The sequence below is a fragment of the Palaemon carinicauda genome, chromosome 30 (genome assembly GCF_036898095.1).
Source record: "Palaemon carinicauda isolate YSFRI2023 chromosome 30, ASM3689809v2, whole genome shotgun sequence".
In the NCBI taxonomy this organism is placed as follows: domain Eukaryota; kingdom Metazoa; phylum Arthropoda; class Malacostraca; order Decapoda; family Palaemonidae; genus Palaemon; species Palaemon carinicauda.
Window position 1 is genome coordinate 93905407 of NC_090754.1, and position 19178 is coordinate 93924584.

Consider the following 19178-nt stretch of genomic DNA (forward strand, 5'->3'; position numbering starts at 1 on the left):
CCATCACGGACCAGGTGTTAATCCCGAGGGAATTTTCTGTTACATAATGTATTTTATATTTTCTCAGTTAGCGATGCAGTTTTCTTTGTTCGACTAAGAGTGCCGATGAAGCAGAGCTGTTCTGTTCATGCCTGAGGAATCTACTGTCACTACCGTCCCTCAGAGGACGTCGTCATGGGCGTCATCCCTTCTCTTAGAAGTACGCCCGTGGCAACACCTGATCAGCATTTCATCTTCAAGGAACTAGCTCCGGCTACGCTTCCTCAGGTAGCGCTCTTGTCAGATCATCTTAGAGCGCTACCAGGAGGTTCGCCTCCAGGTGTTGGACAACTTTCCCTTCCGAGGGAGAGTTTTCCTCCCTATGTGTGAGGTTGTTCTCCCTTCTGAGGGAGAACTTCTTGCATCTTCATCACTTCATCGACTCCGACTGTTGTTGCTGTCTTCGCCTAGACTACGCTCCCCTCTTGCTGAATCTCTCTTCCTTCGGGGGTGGAGCCTAGTCTTAGGCAAATCTCTCCTGCGAAGTGATCACCTCATTCGTTCGCGAGAGGGGCCACTCATAGAGACTCCTCTTCGGAGGATTGCTACTGCTGAAGGTCAGCTTGCTGGTCCACCGGCCCTCATGGGCGTCATCTGTTCATGGACCTTCTGACGACGCTGTAGCTAGTCCTGGACTCTTCTGTGGATTGTTCGCGATCTCCATCGGTGGATGTTTGCCCTTCCGAAGGCCACATCGCAGTTCCTGATCGTCCTACCAGCTGACCTGCCGACCTACCAGCGCAACCTCGCCACAGAGAGCCACGTTTGCCAGCTCACCAGCCAATCTACGATCGCCGGTGCAACAGAGCTCACCGAACCTCAGCGTGCACCCACGCAACTTCGGTCTCCTGCATGCCAGCACTCTCCTGTGCGCCAATGATCTCCTGCGCACCAGCGCTTTCTTACCTGCCAGTGCTCTCCTGCGCGCCAACGATCTCCTGCGCGCCAACGATCTCCTGCACGCCAGCGCTCTCCCCACAAGGATTTCCTTTCCTTCCAGGATTGGAAGGCTATTGTGTTTGCTCTCAATCTAGACCCCACAGGAACATTCAGACGTTTTCCATTGGTCGTGCGGTGGTCGCACAACAAATGGTCTATACACCTCAGGCTCCATGATGGACAAGTAGCAGAGGGTTGAGGGCTGAGGTTACCCGGGTTAGTCTGTGGTGAATGAGTAAGAATAACTGGACCCTTTCTTCCTTTCACTTTTTCCCCTCTGGGGAAAACAGCTCCGCAAGCCTCAGCATAGCTGACCTCACGTCGCTTGTGCCTCCTAAGAATAGAATAATACTTTGTTACGTCCCCAATACCATGGTGAGGGAAGGTATTAGGTAAGTCTTAAGAACAATAGGTTTTGTACTCTAGTTCCTATGTTAAAGACAAACCACACTGTCAGTTCCACTCACACACAAGCTTCTGCAGGCCGCTATCAGTGTATCCTGTTTTCCTTCTACCATTCATAGAAATTATGTCTTTTCATGCTTATCTAATGCCTTGATCTTCAAGTGCTTGCTCCATATTTCTAGCTTTTGAGTTTGCCCAAATAAAATTAGGAGAAAAGGATGTACTCTAGGGGATCTCTTCTCTTACGCCTGATGTTATGATGTCCACCACAAGGTCAAAATTGTAGGGACTAAGAGCTATTCCACACCCGCAACTTTTCTGTACTTCCCACGCTCTTATCTTTAAGGTTGCCTTTATATACTCATCCTGTACTGCTTTAACATACTTTTCAGAAATTGCCTTCTCTCTCATTTATCTCCGTACCTCTTGCCTTAGTACTTGGTCATTTACTTTTTCCAAATCTAATAATATCAAGTGTAGTCCTTTCTGGTCTCGTCTGCTTCTCCAGTGTGTCTCACTGCAGAAAAAAAAGTTGCATCTACTGTATCCATCCCTTGCAATAACTTGAGTTGACCCTTACTTATTGGAGTTTACTTCATTATTTCTTCCATAATTATTTCAATAAATCATTATCGTGTAGAATATCAGGTTTATTCATTGTTATTTAGAGTAGTCATGTAAACTTTGATATTTGTTTTTACACAAATACAAACTCTTTGATAGGAATATGCTTCCGGTAAAACTGGATTTGGATATAAAAAACTTTAATGAAGTGACTAGTTCCAGGTGGCAAGGAAGCCCACCCACCCGACAAGACACTGAGCTCTCTGTTTCCAGCTGCCAGCTATACAGACCTAAGACCGACTCTCTCAGCTGACTTCTTTATCCCTTTTACCCCCGGGGTATTTGGAAATTTCCAACCCTTAACCCCCAGGGGGTTATTTTTTTCCCAGCACATTTTGCAGTATATTGTCTTTAAATTGCTCTAACAGCCTTAATTTTTGTCATAGAAAGGTCAGGTTTGTCTCATTCTCTTGGAAAATGCCTGAATTTTCTTAAAAAATTATCAAAAAATATGAAAAACTAATTTTTATAGCATTTTTTTGGAAAGGACGTACCGGTACGTCCATGGGGGTAAAGGGATGGCTTTTGTGAAACGTACCAGTACGTCTTTTGGTGGTAAAAGGGTTAATATTATAGATAATTAGTTGGTAAATCATAATGTACAAGGGCTGTAAGGAAGAAGAATGTTATTGAAGTTTCCCCGATAGCTGCAGCTGACTAACGGTTATCAGTGCATTCTGTCGAATCTACATTCTTGTTCCCGTTACAGATTTACTTTAGCACAAAAGCTGTTCCACTTTTCTTCATATCTTTATGTGAGTTTCTGAGCAACCAGCCCTTTTACATTCTTGTTCCCGTTACAGATTTACTTTAGCACAAAAGCTGTTCCACTTTTCTTCATATCCTTATGAGTTTCTGAGCAACCAGCCCTTTTACATTCTTGTTCCCGTTACAGATTTACTTTAGCACAAAAGCTGTTCCACTTTTCTTCATATCCTTATGAGAGTTTCTGAGCAACCAGCCCTTTTACATTCTTGTTCCCGTTACAGATTTACTTTAGCCCAAAAGCTGTTCCACTTTTCTTCATATCCTTATGAGAGTTTCTGAGCAACCAGCCCTTTTACATTCTTGTTCCCATTACAGATTTACTTTAGCACAAAAGCTGTTCCACTTTTCTTCATATCCTTATGAGTTTCTGAGCAACCAGCCCTTTTACATTCTTGTTCCCGTTACAGATTTACTTTAGCACAAAAGCTGTTCCACTTTTCTTCATATCCTTATGAGAGTTTCTGAGCAACCAGCCCTTTTACATTCTTGTTCCCGTTACAGATTTACTTTAGCACAAAAGCTGTTCCACTTTTCTTCATATCCTTATGAGAGTTTCTGAGCAACCAGCCCTTTTACATTCTTGTTCCCGTTACAGATTTACTTTAGCACAAAAGCTGTTCCACTTTTCTTCATATCCTTATGAGTTTCTGAGCAACCAGCCCTTTTACATTCTTGTTCCCGTTACAGATTTACTTTAGCACAAAAGCTGTTCCACTTTTCTTCATATCCTTATGTGAGTTTCTGAGCAACCAGCCCTTTTACATTCTTGTTCCCGTTACAGATTTACTTTAGCACAAAAGCTGTTCCACTTTTCTTCATATCCTTATGTGAGTTTCTGAGCAACCAGCCCTTTTACATTCTTGTTCCCGTTACAGATTTACTTTAGCACAAAAGCTGTTCCACTTTTCTTCATATCCTTATGAGAGTTTCTGAGCAACCAGCCCTTTAACTTTCAAAGGTGAAATACTCATTCCTGCTTTCAGAAAGCACTGTATGAAAGTAAACTAAGATGTTTAATAAGGAGTTTTCCCTTTTCCCCCCAACAAAGAAATGCTAATCTAGTTTATTTTTATGAAGGAGAACTTATGACATTCATAATGTCTGTTATATACTTGATCAATTAGCTTATAGTTAGGCAATTCGTAAATTCCCTAAGAAGATTGTGAGAAGTCGTGTAGTGCAGAGATAAACTATCATAACATTAATGCTTTCTTTTGTGAAATATGCTTTCACTTCTAAGTTTTTTTCAGATTATAAAAAAAGCAGGATTTAATATTTACAGATGTTGATAACTGTTTACATTCTGTTTACAATTTTAGATTATAAATAGTGAAATTTTCTCTTCCAGGTGTGTATAGCGGTTTACAAGCAAACTGCTATGGCGAATAAGACATTTAAATTGCGTTACTTTCAACTGAAGGAAATGGAGGAATATCAGAAGTTGAAAATGAGGTGAAAGTAGAGCCTAACGAGAATGGATTTTAAAACTTAAAAATTAAGGTGAGTTGAAATGCAAGTAATTTTCTAAACACTAACATCAGTTCGGGTAAAAGAAGAGTGAAATAGAGGGGCGCTCAGTAGAGCACAGACCTCCGCCATGGCAGCTTATTTCTTGACCTTTACCTTAACCTTTAACATTTACCTTTACCGTTAACCTTGGACGTAGGACTTTCAAAATTGAATCACTTCTCTATGAGTGGCCATAAAGTTGTTCACAAGCAAACATGAACAATTGAAATTTAATATTTTAAAAACAGTAACATCAAAGCAGATATTTCATAAACTATAAAGACTTATTTGTTCCGTAACTGGAATACAAACCACGCTATTTAATAAGGGGGTATTACTTTCGGCGTAGCTGAAATGACAAGCCATTCATTTTTAACGAAGGTTTACTACCCACACTGCTAGTTAGCGGGGGTAGGGGAGGGTAGCTTGCTATTCCTCCCCCCCCCCCCCCCCCTTCTCACACTCCTGTGCTTGAGCTCACTTTGCTCTCAGCTCGAATGGTAGTCGGACCTGTCCGCTTTCATCCTCGCTGTCATTTGGCAGCCATTTAATGCTTTTTTTTATTTTTCTTTTCTAGTTTTGTGTGTGAAGTTGGCCTCTGCGATTATGCGCACCTGCCCTGGGTTTCCCGGCCGCCCCTGTGGAACATTCATGTCGGCGGTCGAGACCGATCCTCTTGCCCATTGCCCTTCTTGTAGGGGCCAACAGTGTGATAGCAATAACAGGTGTAGTGAGTGCAGGGAGTGCTCTACCTCCCAGTGGGAGAGGTTTTCGCGACGACGGAAGAAGAAGTCCAAACGGGATATTTCTCCTTCGAAGGTTTCTTTGAAAGGAGAAAAACCCAAGGCCTCTTCTTCCGTTGCCCAAACCTCCTCCGAAGCTCCCACTCGATCGGTCTCTTTCGAGAGACCGTCGAGTGGTAGCGTAGACCGATGTACTGTTTACCAAACTCGGGGCTCGAGAAATCACTTTGCTTCCCCTAGCGAAGCAGCTCCACCTCTCCCCCGAGGGAGGATATGTCACTAATACCCCTTTTTCAGCTTTGGTCCTTCTTTGGGGCTTGAGGGTTTGCCCTCCAAGTAGGTTTTACTTGACTACATCCGATTGGGTGCCGCTGTCAAGCAATTGCCGTCACGGACAGAGGTTGATCCTCTGTCTCTTGTCGACGTTGTGGTGTCAGAGGTAACCAATGCGGTATCACCCATCACCTCTGCCTCTTCAAATCCTATGGTAGCTAACGGTTTAGTTTCTCCCATTCCTGTTTAACCATCGAGGGAGAAACTAAGTCCAACAGTCTCTCTTGCTAGTGTTTCTTCCCCTCGGGGATTTCACTCACAGAGACTCCTCTTCGGAGGACTGCAGAAGGTCAGCTCGCTGACCCTACGACCCCCAGAGGGTGCATTCGTCGCAAGGCTCGCCTTCCTCTTCCCCAGAGAGGCCTTCCTTCACCTGCGGTGAGGAGGTACCTCTTCGGTTCAACATCTTCGATGCAGTCCCTCGCAGAGGAGCCTCGACATCAATCACCGATCACTGTTCCTGCATTGGTCCTGGACCTTTCTGCAGATCGTTAGCGACCTCCTTCGGTGGAAGGTCGTCCTTTTAAAGGACACGTCGACATTCCACCCGACAGACCTGCCGACCTGCCGTCACCGTTCTTATATAAACCTAGCAAGGTTTCATCTGTGCACGCTAAGGCACGCCAACCAGATACGCGCTATGCGCCAACGAAACCTGACGAGCGTGCTATAGTAGCTCGTCAGGCCCCGTCAACAAACCCTAACACAGGTCATCAAGGGCGTATGCGCCAACACGCACATACGTCCCAACAGGAGCCCAGCTCTTCTACGCGCTATGCACGCACTCATGCACATACGCGCCCACGTTCTCCTGCGCGCCAGGCCTTGCCTGAGCCTAAGCATACGCGCCCACACCCAACTACGCAAGAACCCTCACCTGCGCGCCGTCAACCTCTTGCGCGCCAGCGCTCTCCTACGCGCTAGTGCTCTCCTGCGCGCCAGCGCTCACACTCAGCAGTTATTTCTCCAGCAAACCCACGATCTACTGATCTGGGCACTATTGGGAAGTCAACTAGAGTGACTTCTTCCACGTTCCAGCGCTCGCCATCGCCCGCACAAATCCGCGAGGATACGCTCGCTCGCCCAGCTAGCACTCGCCCATCCTCTCCTACGGATTCACGCCCACATTCTGACGCACGTCCACGAGCAGCACAGGCTTCAACTGCGCGCCCGCGTGCTAGGGGTCTTTCTCCTGCGCGCGCACACCCTACATCTGGTACAGGCACGCGCGAACTCTCGCCCGCGCACTCACGCCTTGATCCTGCGCGCGAATACTCTCACTTGCGTGCGCGCCAACAGTCTCCCGCACACGCTCCTGTGCGCCCACAGTCTCCCGCATGTGCTACTGTGCGCCATCAGTCTCCCACAAGCACGCCCGCAGTCTCCTGCGCGCGATTCCCGGTATTCTCCCTCGCGCGAGCACCATTACTCTCCCTCGCGCCAGCGTCAATATCCTCCGGCGCGCGAGACTGCTGAACTACGAACGACAAGGTCACCATCGCCCGCATTCCCCTCCCCCGCATTCCCCTCCCCGCAAGCGCATACCAGCGCACATTGTTGGAGAAGGAAAACATCTAGAGGGGTCCAGGTTCCCAAAGCCTTTTCAGGCAAACCCACCAATTATGAGAACTCCTCTTAGGGATCCTTCAATCCCTGTCCCTTCAAGGGGTATGTCTGACAGCGCGTCTGTCAGCCAACAGCCCTGGTTCGGTGCACTGATCAGAGCCGTAACACAGGCATTCAAGCCTGTCTTCTCTGAATTGGGGCACAGATTCTTGGCTGCTTCTACCCCTTTGAAGAGAAAAAGGAGTTCCAGACGCGGTAACTTCTCCAAGGGCAAAACTGACTCCACGCAAGCCTTCGAGGCAGGTTCATTCTTTCCCCCAGACTGTCTCTCCTTCCCTTTCGGACGAAGATTTTCTGTCCTCAGGGAAATCACGCGAGGAGAGACTTTCCCCCATTGCACCAATGAGGGAAACCTCTCCTCGCATCGAGATGTCTCCTCACGTGGGGACTGAAAGGAACATGCCATCCTCGTCAATGTTGGAGTCCTACATCCTTCCCAGGAAGGAATCTAAGGACTCTAAAACATTACCGAAGTCCTCTACTAGGACTAGGATGGAGCCAGGTAGCCACTCGGAGAACGTCCGTGACTCTCCCCAAGAAGAGCCTTTGGGGACAGGAGACTTCGCTGCAAGTCCTACATCAGGAGGAGACCAGCAAGAGCTAGAACATTCATTTTGGCAAGTTCTGACTCTAATGAGGGCTCTCAACGGGTTTTCCGACCCAGAGATCTCTCCTCGAGAGGGTAAGGACATGGTCTTGGACCGTGTCTCTGGTACTTAGAAACCCTCCAAGACCAATGCAGCACTGCCCTGGTTTCAGGGGGTTAAGAGTACCAGGGACAAGATCTCTCTACAGCTCTCCGAGATGTCCTCCTCCAACCGTTCCAGTGCCACCAACAAGCTCCTTCCACCTCCTCGCGTACAGCATAGGAGGTACTTCGAGATCCTTAAGGAGCCTTGTGTAGCTCTTCCCCTTCACCTCTCTGGAAGAGCTTACCAGGGGAGTCCCTCTTGAGAGACTCTCCAACCGGCAGGTCTCATTCTCGGCAACCGAGATCCTTAACCAGGAGAAAGTTGCGAAGTGCGCTATGCAAGCCACTTCGTGGCTCGACATCTGGTTGGGGACCTTAGGTATCCTGATACGTTCTGAGGATTTCTCCAAAGAACGTACCAGGAAAGCTATGGAGACCTTTCTTCTCTCAGGTACTCGCACGATCGAGTTTCTGGCCCACCAAGTCTCGAACTTGTGGGCAAATACCATTCTGAAACGTCGGGATGCAGTAGCTGAGAGATTTCATCAGAAGGTCCCTAGCACCGAGATCAATAGGCTCAGACATTCCTCTCTAGACGGATCCATCTTGTTTGAGCCTAAGGATGTGGAACAGGCCGCTGAAAGGTGGAGGTGGTCTCATCAAGACTCCCTCCTTCATAGGGCTTTAACATCTAAGCCCTATAAGCCTCCAGCACCACAGTAGTCCCATCCTGTCAAGACCGCTAAAACGACGACAGCAGCGAAGACCGTGGTGTCTAAGCCCTTTCCTGTCAAAGGAAGGAAAGACAAAAAGTCCTCCAGGGGAGGCAAGAATCTTGGAGGGAGCAGCCGTGGCCGCAAACGCTAGGATAGGCAGTCCCCCTGCATGTCCACCAGTGGGGAGATGCCTACAAAGTTGCTCAAACAGGTGGAAGCATCTCGGTGCCGATTCCTGGACAATCTCTGTGATTAGTCTAGGATATTGCGTCCCGTTCATAACATCTCTACCTCCCCTGACAATGAATCCAGTGTCATTGAGCTCCCTTGCCATGGGATTGGCAAGGGGGCAAGCCCTTCGGGCAGAAGTCCAGATCCTGTTGAAGAAGGGCGCTCTCCAAGAGGTCCTCGACGAATCTCCAGGCTTCTTCAGTCGACTCTTTCTTGTAAAGAAGGCGTCTGGAGGCTGGAGACCAGTCATTGACCTCTCAGCTCTGAACAAGTTTGTCAAACAAACTCCGTTCAGTATGGAGACTGCGAACGCGGTCAGACTAGCAGTAAGACCACAAGACTTCATGTGCACACTGGACCTAAATGACGAGTACTTCCAGATCCCAGTCCATCCCTCTTCAAGGAAGTACTTAAGATTCAGCCTAGACAACAGAAAGTATCACTTCAAGGTGCTGTGCTTCAGTCTCTCCACAGCACCATAGGTCTTCACCAGAGTCTTCACCCTAATATCATCTTGGGCACACAGGATTGGCATACGTCTCCTCCTTTATCTAGACGACTGGTAATCCTAGCAGACTCGGAGTCATCCCTTCTTTAACACTGAGACAAACTTCTGAGACTTTGCCAAGATCTGGGGATCATGGTAAATCTCGAGAAGCCCTCACTGCTTCCCACTCAAAGACTGGTATACCTAGGCATGATTATAGACAACAATCTCCACAAAGCCTTCCCATCAGACGACAGGATAGCAAGGCTGAGGAAGGTCGCAAGGCCTTTTCTCAGACGAGAAGAACTTCCAGCCCAATCGTGGTTACGTCTCCTCGGTCACCTTTCATCGCTGGCTCGTCTGGTTCCTAACGGTCGCCTCAGGAGGAGATCCCTCCAGTGGCGACTCAAGTCCCGGTGGAATCAAGGGTACGATTCCCCGGACATCCAGATCCCCATGGGACCTGCAGAATTGACGGATCTCCAGTGGTGGGTGACAGACGAGATCCTACGAAAAGGAGTGGATCTTCTCGTCCTCCCTCCGGATTTGATGCTGTTTTCGGAAGCTTCAAAAAAAGGGTAGGGTGCTCACGTGCTGCACCACACGACCTCAGGCGTCTGGTCAGAGTCAGAAAAGTACCTCCATATAAATCTCCTAGAGATGAAGGCCATCTTTCTGGCCCTTCAACAGTTCCAACAGTACCTGGCAAGTCACTCTGTGGTGGTGATGAGCGACAACACCACAGTAGTGGCCTACATCAACAAACAAGGAGGTACTTTTTCGCAGCAACTATCCCATCTAGCAGTAGAGATACTAAGATGGGTTGAAGTCCACTCGATACCACTATTGGCACGCTTCATTCCGGGCAAAAGGAATGTGCTCGCCGACAACCTAAGCAGAGCATCTCAGATAGTGAGTACCGAGTGGTCTTTGGATCATCTAGTAGCCAACAAAGTCCTGACTTTGTGGGGTTCTCTGACTGTGGATCTTTTTGCAACGGCCCTGAACTTCAGGCTTCCGCTGTACTGCTCCCCAGTCCCAGACCCCAAGGCTCTCTGGCAAGATGCTTTCCAACAACGGTGGGACAACATCGACGTTTACGCCTTTCCCCCGTTCTGTCTGATGAGGGGGGTACTCAAGAAGACCAGAACATCGGTCAATCTTTCAATGACCCTCATAGCTCCGCTATGGCATCACGCAGAATGGTTCCCGGACCCTCTGCAATTCCTAACGGAGCTACCAAGAGAACTCCCTCTACGACACAATCTACTCAAACAACCACATGCCAACACCTTCCACAAAGCCGTAGGTTCACTACGACTTCACACCCGGAGACTATCCAGCATTTCCTCTCTGAGAGAGGATTTTCGCAACAAGTTGCTGTCAGGATGTCTGGACACCTGTGAAAGTCTTCGGCAGCAGTCTACCAGGCAAAGTGGAAAGTCTTCTATGGTTGGTGTCGTGGAAGGGGTATCTCTCCTCTCGATGCCACTATTCCAACAATAGTGGAGTTCCTCGTGTATTTGTGGGAAAAAATGCACCTTTCAGTCTCGGCAGTGAAAGGCTATCGCTCAGCCTTAAGTTTAGCCTTCAGGCTGAAAAGAATGGACATTTCTTCATCGCTAGAACTTTCTCTACTCATACGTAGTTATGAACTTGCCTGCCCTCAGTCGGACGTGAGACTCCCCTATGGAACGTGGTTCGAGTTCTCAGGTCTCTTAAGAGACCTCCCTATGAACCATTACGCCAGGCATCAGATCGCTACCTAACCTGGAAGACGGTATTCCTGCTAGCTTTGGCCTCGGCCAAGCGCAGTCAGCGAACTTCATGGTCTCTCTTATGTCATCGCCCATTCAAGGGGATGGGGGGAGGTAACGTTCAGCTTCGTCCCTGAGTTTATTGCTAAGACTCAGAATCGTGGAGTGGCGGATCCTCGATTCGACTCCTTCCGGATTTCTAGTCTCCATTCTGTAACAGATGACCCAGACCATCTCTTACTATGCCCAGTAAGGAGCTTGAGGCTGTACCTCAAAAGAACAGGTGCAGCCCGTCCTCATGTGCCAGCTCTATTCGTCAGCACAGGAAGGACTAAGAGGAGAGTCACCATGAACACCATCTCTGCATGGATTTGTAGGGTCATTGACCTGGCCTTGAATCCAGACCCTCCTCCATCACGTCGCCCTAGAGCACATGATGTCGGGGCATAGCTACGTCCTTGGCCTTCAAAAGAAATTTTTCAGTGACGCAGGTTCTTCAAGCTGGGGTGTGGAAACGTCAAACAACATTCACATCCCACTACCTGCAAGACGTGACCCACAGGAGACTCGATACGTTCGCTATCGGCCCCGTGGTGGCTGCACAACAGCTGGTTTAAAACCTCAAGCTCCTTATTGGACCAGTAGCAGAAGGTTGAGGGCATTGTTATCCGGTTTTAGTCTGCATGAATGAAAAGGTTTGACTGGCCCTTATTCTTTTCTTCATCATCCCCTCTCTTGGGGAAGGCAGCATCCTGGGTTCTCTGCATAGCTGACCTCAAACCACTGCAGGTAAACCATGCTCCCTTGTGTTCCTAGCATTAAGATTGATACTGTTACGTCCCCATACCCTAACGAGGTGGTATTGGGAGAGTCCTAGTCTATAAGTTCCCATCTAAAGAACTTCAGAACAACTTCCTAGGACAAGTCACACTTCATAACTTCACGCACAGCTTGCGTAGGCTGCAGTCCTTGCATAGCAAGGTTTTAGTGAGGTGCAGGGACTCCTTATTTCTTGGGTGCTTACACACTCAAATAACGAGCCCCCGGGCAAAGCCAAAAGCCAGATTGGCTGGGACGTCCACCCTTCCTAATGGGTGAGTCACCCCTATTCAATAGCGTGGTTTATATTCCAGTTACGGAACAAATGACAAATTCGTAGATAATTTGTATTTTTCCTAACTATACAAACCTTAGCTATTTAACCAAACTTGCCTGCCAGCCCTATCCCCCTTGAAGTCCTACCTCCAAGCAAAGTAAGCTCAAGCACAGATATGGGGGGGTTAGCAAGCTACCCTCCCCTACCCCCGCTAACTAGCGGTGTGGGTAGTAAACCCTCGTTGAAAATTAATGGCTCGTCATTTCAGGTACGCCGAAAGTAATACCCCTATTAAATAGCTAAGGTTTGTATAGTTGGGAAAAAAATAAATTATCTACGAATTTGTCATTTTACTTATAAGGTTTTTTCAGATTATAAAAAAAGCGTGATTTAATATTTACAGATGTTGATAACTGTTTACATTGTTTACAATTTTAGATTATAAATAGTGAAATTTTCTCTTCCAGGTGTGGATAGCGGTTTACATGCAAACTGCTATGGCGAATAAGACATTTAAATTGCGTTACTTTCAACCTAAGGAAATAGAAGAAGTGGAGGAATTTCTGAAGTTGAACTTCAGGTGACAGTAGCAGTAGAGCCTAATGGGAATGGATTTTAAAACTCTTGAAAATTAAGGTGAGTTGAAATGCAAGTAATTTTCTAAACACTAACATCAGTTTGGGTAAAAGAAGAGTAGAATAGAGGGGCGCTCAGTAGAGCACAGACCTCCGCCATGACAGCTTATTTCTTGACCTTTACCTTAACCTTTAACATTAACCTTGGACGTAGGACTTTCAAAATTGAATCACTTCTCTATGAGTGGCCTGAAAGTTGTTCACAAGCAAACATGAACAATTAAAATTTAATATTTTAAAAACAGTAACATCAAAGCAGATACTGTATTTCATAAACTATAAAAACTTATGTCAGCCTGATATCTGATATTAAAGATTTATTATTTGTGGATATTGGTTTTCCATTTTATTATAATTTTTCTAGGAAGTGGAGTCTTTAGATTAGAATTTAAGTGATAGGACTCACTCAACCTGTATTTAATCAAAGAATCATACATATTTGTTCCGACACAGATACAAACCTTCGCTATTTTATAGGGTATTACTTTTGGCAACGCTGAAAACCAGCGGGAGGGGTTGGGGTAGACTAGCTACCCCGCTCACTCACACCTGTCGGTTGAGTAACCACTTTTGCTTTTGGCTCGGTAGAGTGCGGATGTGCCGTCTCTCTCTCCCGTTAAACAAACTGCCTTGACTTTATTACTTTTTCTTTTTCTTTGTGTGTATCGGTGTGTGTGTATGGTTATTGGCCCGCTTTGCGGACATGTCCAGGGATTGAAGGCCGCCGCTGCGGCACCTTCATGTCGTCCGTGGAGACGGACCCACACCCTTTATGCCTGGCTTGCCGGGGAACTCAGTGTTCACGGGACAACACCTGTTCCGAGTGTAGGGAGTGGCCTGCCTCCCAGTGGGAGAGTTTCTTCATATCGTCGTTGATTGAGGTCCTTCCACTAGCAAGGACAGTCATGCCTTTAAAAGACTTACTTGCTTTAATAGCTTCCTTATTCTTGATAATTGTACCAATCGTAGACTGGTTACGGCCACACATACTAGCGAGGGTAACGATGCGCATGCCTTCTTCATATTTCTTTATGATCTCCAGGTTCGTTTCCATAGTAATCATCTTACTTCTCCCTTTAACATCACTAGCAATCTTGGGACCCATGGCTAACGAATTAAAGTTATAATTAAGCACTAAAATGCACAAAAAATATGATATCGCAAGCACTCACACGAGATCAAGTCTTTACTAAACGCACACGAGATTCTGAACTGAGCGCGCGTATAACAAAGTGAGAGAGAGGCAGCAATAGCGTTTCGGCATCTTAGTGACGCCGTGACGCCAACCAATAGCAGACCAGCTTCTTAGTGACGTATGCGTGTGGTGGTAAGCTAGTGACTCGCACAGTCGTACACGTAAAAACCGCCAAGTTTGAGTTTTGGAATCCGATGCCGTAAGGTGGGGGAAAATGTCGTAACGAGGGGACGAAAAAACCTCGTATTCCACACTGTAATGTGAAAAACACGTAAGCTAGGGACGCCGTACCCCGGGGGTCTACTGTACTTCCCATGCTCCTATCCCTAAGGTTGCCTTTATATACTCATCTTGTACTGCTTTAACATACTTTTCAGAAATTGCCTTCTTTCTCATTTATCTTCATACCTCTTGCCTTAGTACCTGGTCATTTACTTTTTCCAAATCAAATAATATCAAGTGTAGTCCTTTCTGGTCTCTTCTGCTTCTCCAGTGTATGTCTCAATGCAGAAAAAAAGTTGCATGTTGACCCTTACTTATTGGAGTTTACTTCATTATTTCTTCCATAATTATTTCAATAAATCATTATCGTGTAGAATATCAGGTTTATTCATTGTTATTTAGAGTAGTCATGTAAACTTTGATATTTGTTTTTACACAAATACAAACTCTTTGATAGGAATATGCTTCCAGTGAAACTGGATTTGGATATAAAAAAACTTTAATGAAGTGACTAGTTCCAGGTGGCAAGGAAGCCCACCCACCCGACAAGACACTGAGCTCTCTGTTTCCAGCTGCCAGCTATACAGACTTAAGACCGACTCTCTCAGCTGACTTCTTTAATATTATAGATAATTAGTTGGTAAATCGTAATGTACAAGGGCTGTAAGGAAGAAGAAAGTTATTGAAGTTTCCCCGATAGCTGCTGCTGACTAACGGTTATCATTGCATTCTGTCGAATCTACATTCTTGTTCCCGTTACAGATTTACTTTAGCACAAAAGCTGTTCCACTTTTCTTCATATCCTCATGAGAGTTTCTGAGCAACCAGCCCTTTAACTTTCAAAGGTGAAATAGTCATTCCTGCTTTCAGAAAGCACTGTATGAAAGTAAACTAAAATGTTTAATAAGGAGTTTTCCCTTTTCCCCCCAACAAAGAAACTTCGAAAAACACTGTGCAAAAACAATCTCAACTTGCGAGCAAGTCCAAAATCAGAAGGATGTCCTAGAGGGCGTGCGTGGTAGGTGTCGGTGGGGTAGTTCAACTATGTTCTCTAGGGCCTGTCATGGCCCTCCCCATTGATGAAGGGATCATCTAAATGGAAGACAACCTGTGAATAGTGGTTTTCGCACGCCTTTGTTTAATACGCGACACCTACAAGGTGTTCGCGCGAGGGTTGTAACCTCTGCATTCCATGCTTTTATCTTTTTCTAGTATATTTGGAAGATTTATATTAGGAAAGGTACAAAGAAGGACCTTTCACCGGGCGTCACAGGCCTCTTCCCAGAAATAGATTTTTGCTTCGTCAAAATCCCTTTATTTTTGTGAAGGAGAACTTATGACATTCATAATGTCTGTTATATACTTGATCAATTAGCTTATAGTTAGGCAATTCGTAAATTCCCTAAGAAGATTGTGAGAAGTCGTGTAGTGCAGAGATAAAATATCATAACATTAATGCTTTCTTTTGTGAAATAGGCTTTTACGTTTTTCTTTTCAGATTATAAAAAAAGTGTAATTTAATATTTTCAGAAATAGGTGGCTGTTTACATTGTTAACAATTTTAGATTATAAATAGTGTAATTTTCTCTTCCAGGTGTGTATAGCGGTCTACATGCAAACTACTATGGCGAATAAGACATTTAAATTGCGTTACTTTCAACCGAAGGAAATAGAAGAAGTGGAGGAATTTCTGAAGTTGAACTTGAGTTGACTAGCAGTAGAGCCTAACGGGAATGGATTTTGAAACTCTTGAAAATTCAGGTGAGTTGAAATGTAAGTAATTTTCTAAACACCAACACCAGTTCGGGTAAAAGAAGAGTGAAATAGAGGGGCGCTCAGTAGAGCACAGACCTCCGCCATGAAAGCTTATTTCTTGACCTTTACCTTAACCTTTAACATTTATATTTACCGTTAACCTTGGACGTAGGACTTACAAAATTGAATCACTTCTCTATGAGTGGCCAGAAAGTTGTTCACAAGCAAACATGAACAATTAAAATTTAATATTTTAAAAACAGTAACATCAAAGCAGATACTGTATTTCATAAACTATAAAAAGTTATGTCAGCCTGATATCTGATATTAAAGATTTATTATTTGTGGATATCGGTTTTCCATTTTATGATAATTTTTTTAGGAAGTGGCGTCTTTAGATTAGAATTTAAGTGATAGGACTCACTCAACCTGTATTTAATCAAAGAATCATACATATTTGTTCAGACACAGATACAAACCTTCGCTATTTTATAGGGTACAGTATTACTTTCGGCAACGCTGAAACCCAGCGGAGGGGTTGGGGTAGACTAGCTACCCCGCTCACTCACACTTGTCGGTTGAGTAACCACTTTTGCTTTTCTCTCTCCCGTTAAACAAACTGCCTTGACTTTATTACTTTTTCTTTTTCTTTGTGTGTAAGGTTATTGGCCCGCTTTGCGGACATGTCCAGGGATTGAAGGCCGCCGCTGCGGCACCTTCATATCGTCCGTGGAGACGGACCCACACCCTTTATGCCCGGCTTGCCGGGGAACTCAGTGTTCACGGGACAACACCTGTTCCGAGTGTAGGGAGTGGCCTGCCTCCTAGTGGGAGAAGTTTGCGCGTAAGAAGAAGAAGTCTAAACGCGAATCTTCGCTTTCGGGGTCCTCCTCGAAATCGAAGAAATCGCAGGCTTCTGCCTCCTCTATGCCCAAATCTCTGCCCGAAGCTAATCCTCGACCAGGCCCTTCCGGGGCACGGTCGAGCAGTAGCGCAGGGCTTGTGACTCCAGGTCAACCCTGTGGGATAGACGAAGGTGGCGGCTCCCCTAGTGAGTCGGCTCCTTCTCTTCCCCCAGGGAGCGCCTGTTCTTTTCCAGACCTTGTGTCTTTATGGCCATCGCCGGGCGTCGATGATCTCCCTACGAAGGAAGTTCTCCTCGAAGTCCTCCAAAGGGGAGCAGAGAGAAGGCGGTCATCTCCTTCCTCTGCGGAGGTCGATCCTCCTCTTCTGGGCTCAGGCGCTGTTGCCCGTCGGTCAGGCCGAGAGTCTGGTTCCGACGCCAAGGAGTTAGCTAACCCACCAGGGGCGGTGGCAGGGCTCTCTCCAAGGCAAGCTTCCCCTTCGGGGGAACATATCTCTCGTTCGCGAGAGAAGATTGCCTCTGTGCATCGGCAATCTCCTTACGCTTTAGGTTCTCCTCCAGGGGCGGAAAGAGAACCTTGTGATAAGCGTAGTACTCCTTCGGGCGAACTCTCCTCCCCTGCGGAGGAATTATCTGTTGACCTTAATCAGTCTCCCCCTCGGGCGGAGTATGTTGAACGTTCCTCTCCGGAGGTTCGTAGAGTGGAGGGGTGGGTAACCCCTCTCCACCCCGGACGTTCTCCTCCTCGGGCTGTGAGGAGACGTCTTTTTGAACCTGCTGGTTCTCCTCACGTTGACCCTTCGTGGTCTCGTGACGATCACCCTTTGGACTGCCGTAATCGTGAACCCTTGGGCTCTCGTCATGTTGATCCTGCGGGTTCTCACGACAGCAGGAGTCCTTCGGGTCTCTGTCGCGCTGAACCTTCGGGCTCTCACGACTTGAAACCTTTGGGTTTCTGTTACGCTGAACCCTCGGGCTCTCGTAACGACAGTGATGTTGAACCTCCAGGTTCTCGTACTGTCAGTCACGTTGATCCTTCGGGATCTCATGACAGAGGAACCTCGATTCTTCGTTACGTTGACCCTTCGGGGTCTCGTAACCTGAGTTACGCTGAACCCTTGGGCTCTCGTAACTAGTCGCGCTAACACTTCGGTGTATCGTGACATAGAAACTCCGGTTTCTCGTTGTGTTGATCCTTCGGGTTCGCTCAACACAGTTCTCGCTGAACTTTCGGGTTCTCGTGACCAGAGTCATTCTTTTTATGACAGAGTTTTTTCAAACTCTCGTTGTGTTGATCGTTCGCGCTCACACAACACAAGCTATCGTAAACCTTCGGGTGAGCGTAGTGAGTTCTTTCACCAACCTGAGAGCTCTCGCGAGCACGACCAAGTTGGCGCGCACGGCGTAGGGGTTTGCGGACTGTGGCCAGAAGTAGCACCCGAACTGCCTAATGTCCGAATGCCGACCACAACCCGACGTTCACTACACAACAAATATACAACGGTGGAATACCCAAAAAACCTAAGTACAGTAACAGGTCAAGAGAACAGAGCTCTGGGCACCACCCCTTGATTTATACTGGGCAAGGGGACCCAGCTTGAATCTTGCTGTTTATCATACCATTGCTTCTCTTGCCTTTAGCTTGCAGATTATAAGTAAAGGTATAAGAACATTAGGTGAAAGGGAATATTATAAGTTATTTGAAAGATTAAAAAAAAACAGTGGCTGAGATAGGAATATCATAGTGTAAGGAACTGAAATGAAATGCTGTACTCTACTGTATTCCTAAAAACAAGCGAAAAAAAATATTTATTTGAAAATTAAACAAAAACTGTTATGAATACCTAAACATTAGTATTCCTTTACAATTCAGCATCAGGGTAACAAGTTGAACAAATTTTGAATGAAAATAGAAAATCCTTCACATACTGGACACTCAGGTTTACTAAACCATCTCAAACCCACCACCCATAAGAAAATATAAATCTATGAAGATACAGTACTACAATTTTCCCTAAATCAATACTGTTCTCATCAATCTCCCGTCTGCCATCGGGATGCAAAGTCACTTAAACAGTCCTAAATTCTGAACAGTACATCCGCATACTATGCCGTACAGGTCTCTGCGGGCCCACTATAACAATACTCGAACACAGTCATTCCCCGCCCAACATGAATTCACTCCTTGGGCCTCTGACCAGATATGCCATTTCAATAGCTCCTGTTAACTATTAACCCTTTTACCCCCAAAGGACGTACTGGTACGTTTCACAAAAGCCATCCCTTTACCCCCATGGACGTACCGGTACGTCCTTGCAAAAAAATGCTATAAAAAAAAAAAAATTTCATATTCATGATAATTTTTTGAGAAAATTCAGGCATTTTCCAAGAGAATGAGACCTACCTGACCTCTCTATGACAAAAATTAAGGCTGTTAGAGCAATTAAAAAAAATATATACTGCAAAATGTGCTGGGAAAAAAATAACCCCCTGGGGGTTGAGGGTTGGAAATTTCCAAATAGCCTGGGGGTAAAAGGGTTAA

At 46.1% G+C, this 19178-nt stretch overlaps 1 protein-coding gene and 1 long non-coding RNA gene across 2 annotated transcripts in view; one reads left to right on the forward strand and one right to left on the reverse strand.

Moving 5' to 3' along the window:
• The window catches only part of LOC137623356 (uncharacterized), a 547933-nt gene that overhangs the window by 442968 nt on the left and 85787 nt on the right, over positions 1-19178 (reverse strand). The gene's annotated exons all lie outside the window — the stretch shown is intronic.
• Positions 1-19178, forward strand: part of LOC137623868 (uncharacterized) — a 55643-nt gene that overhangs the window by 9469 nt on the left and 26996 nt on the right. Inside the window, exons 2-3 of the long non-coding RNA XR_011040663.1 lie at positions 4124-4275; positions 12432-12600. This is a non-coding gene — a long non-coding RNA (uncharacterized lncRNA). The remainder of the gene's footprint in view (positions 1-4123; positions 4276-12431; positions 12601-19178) is intronic.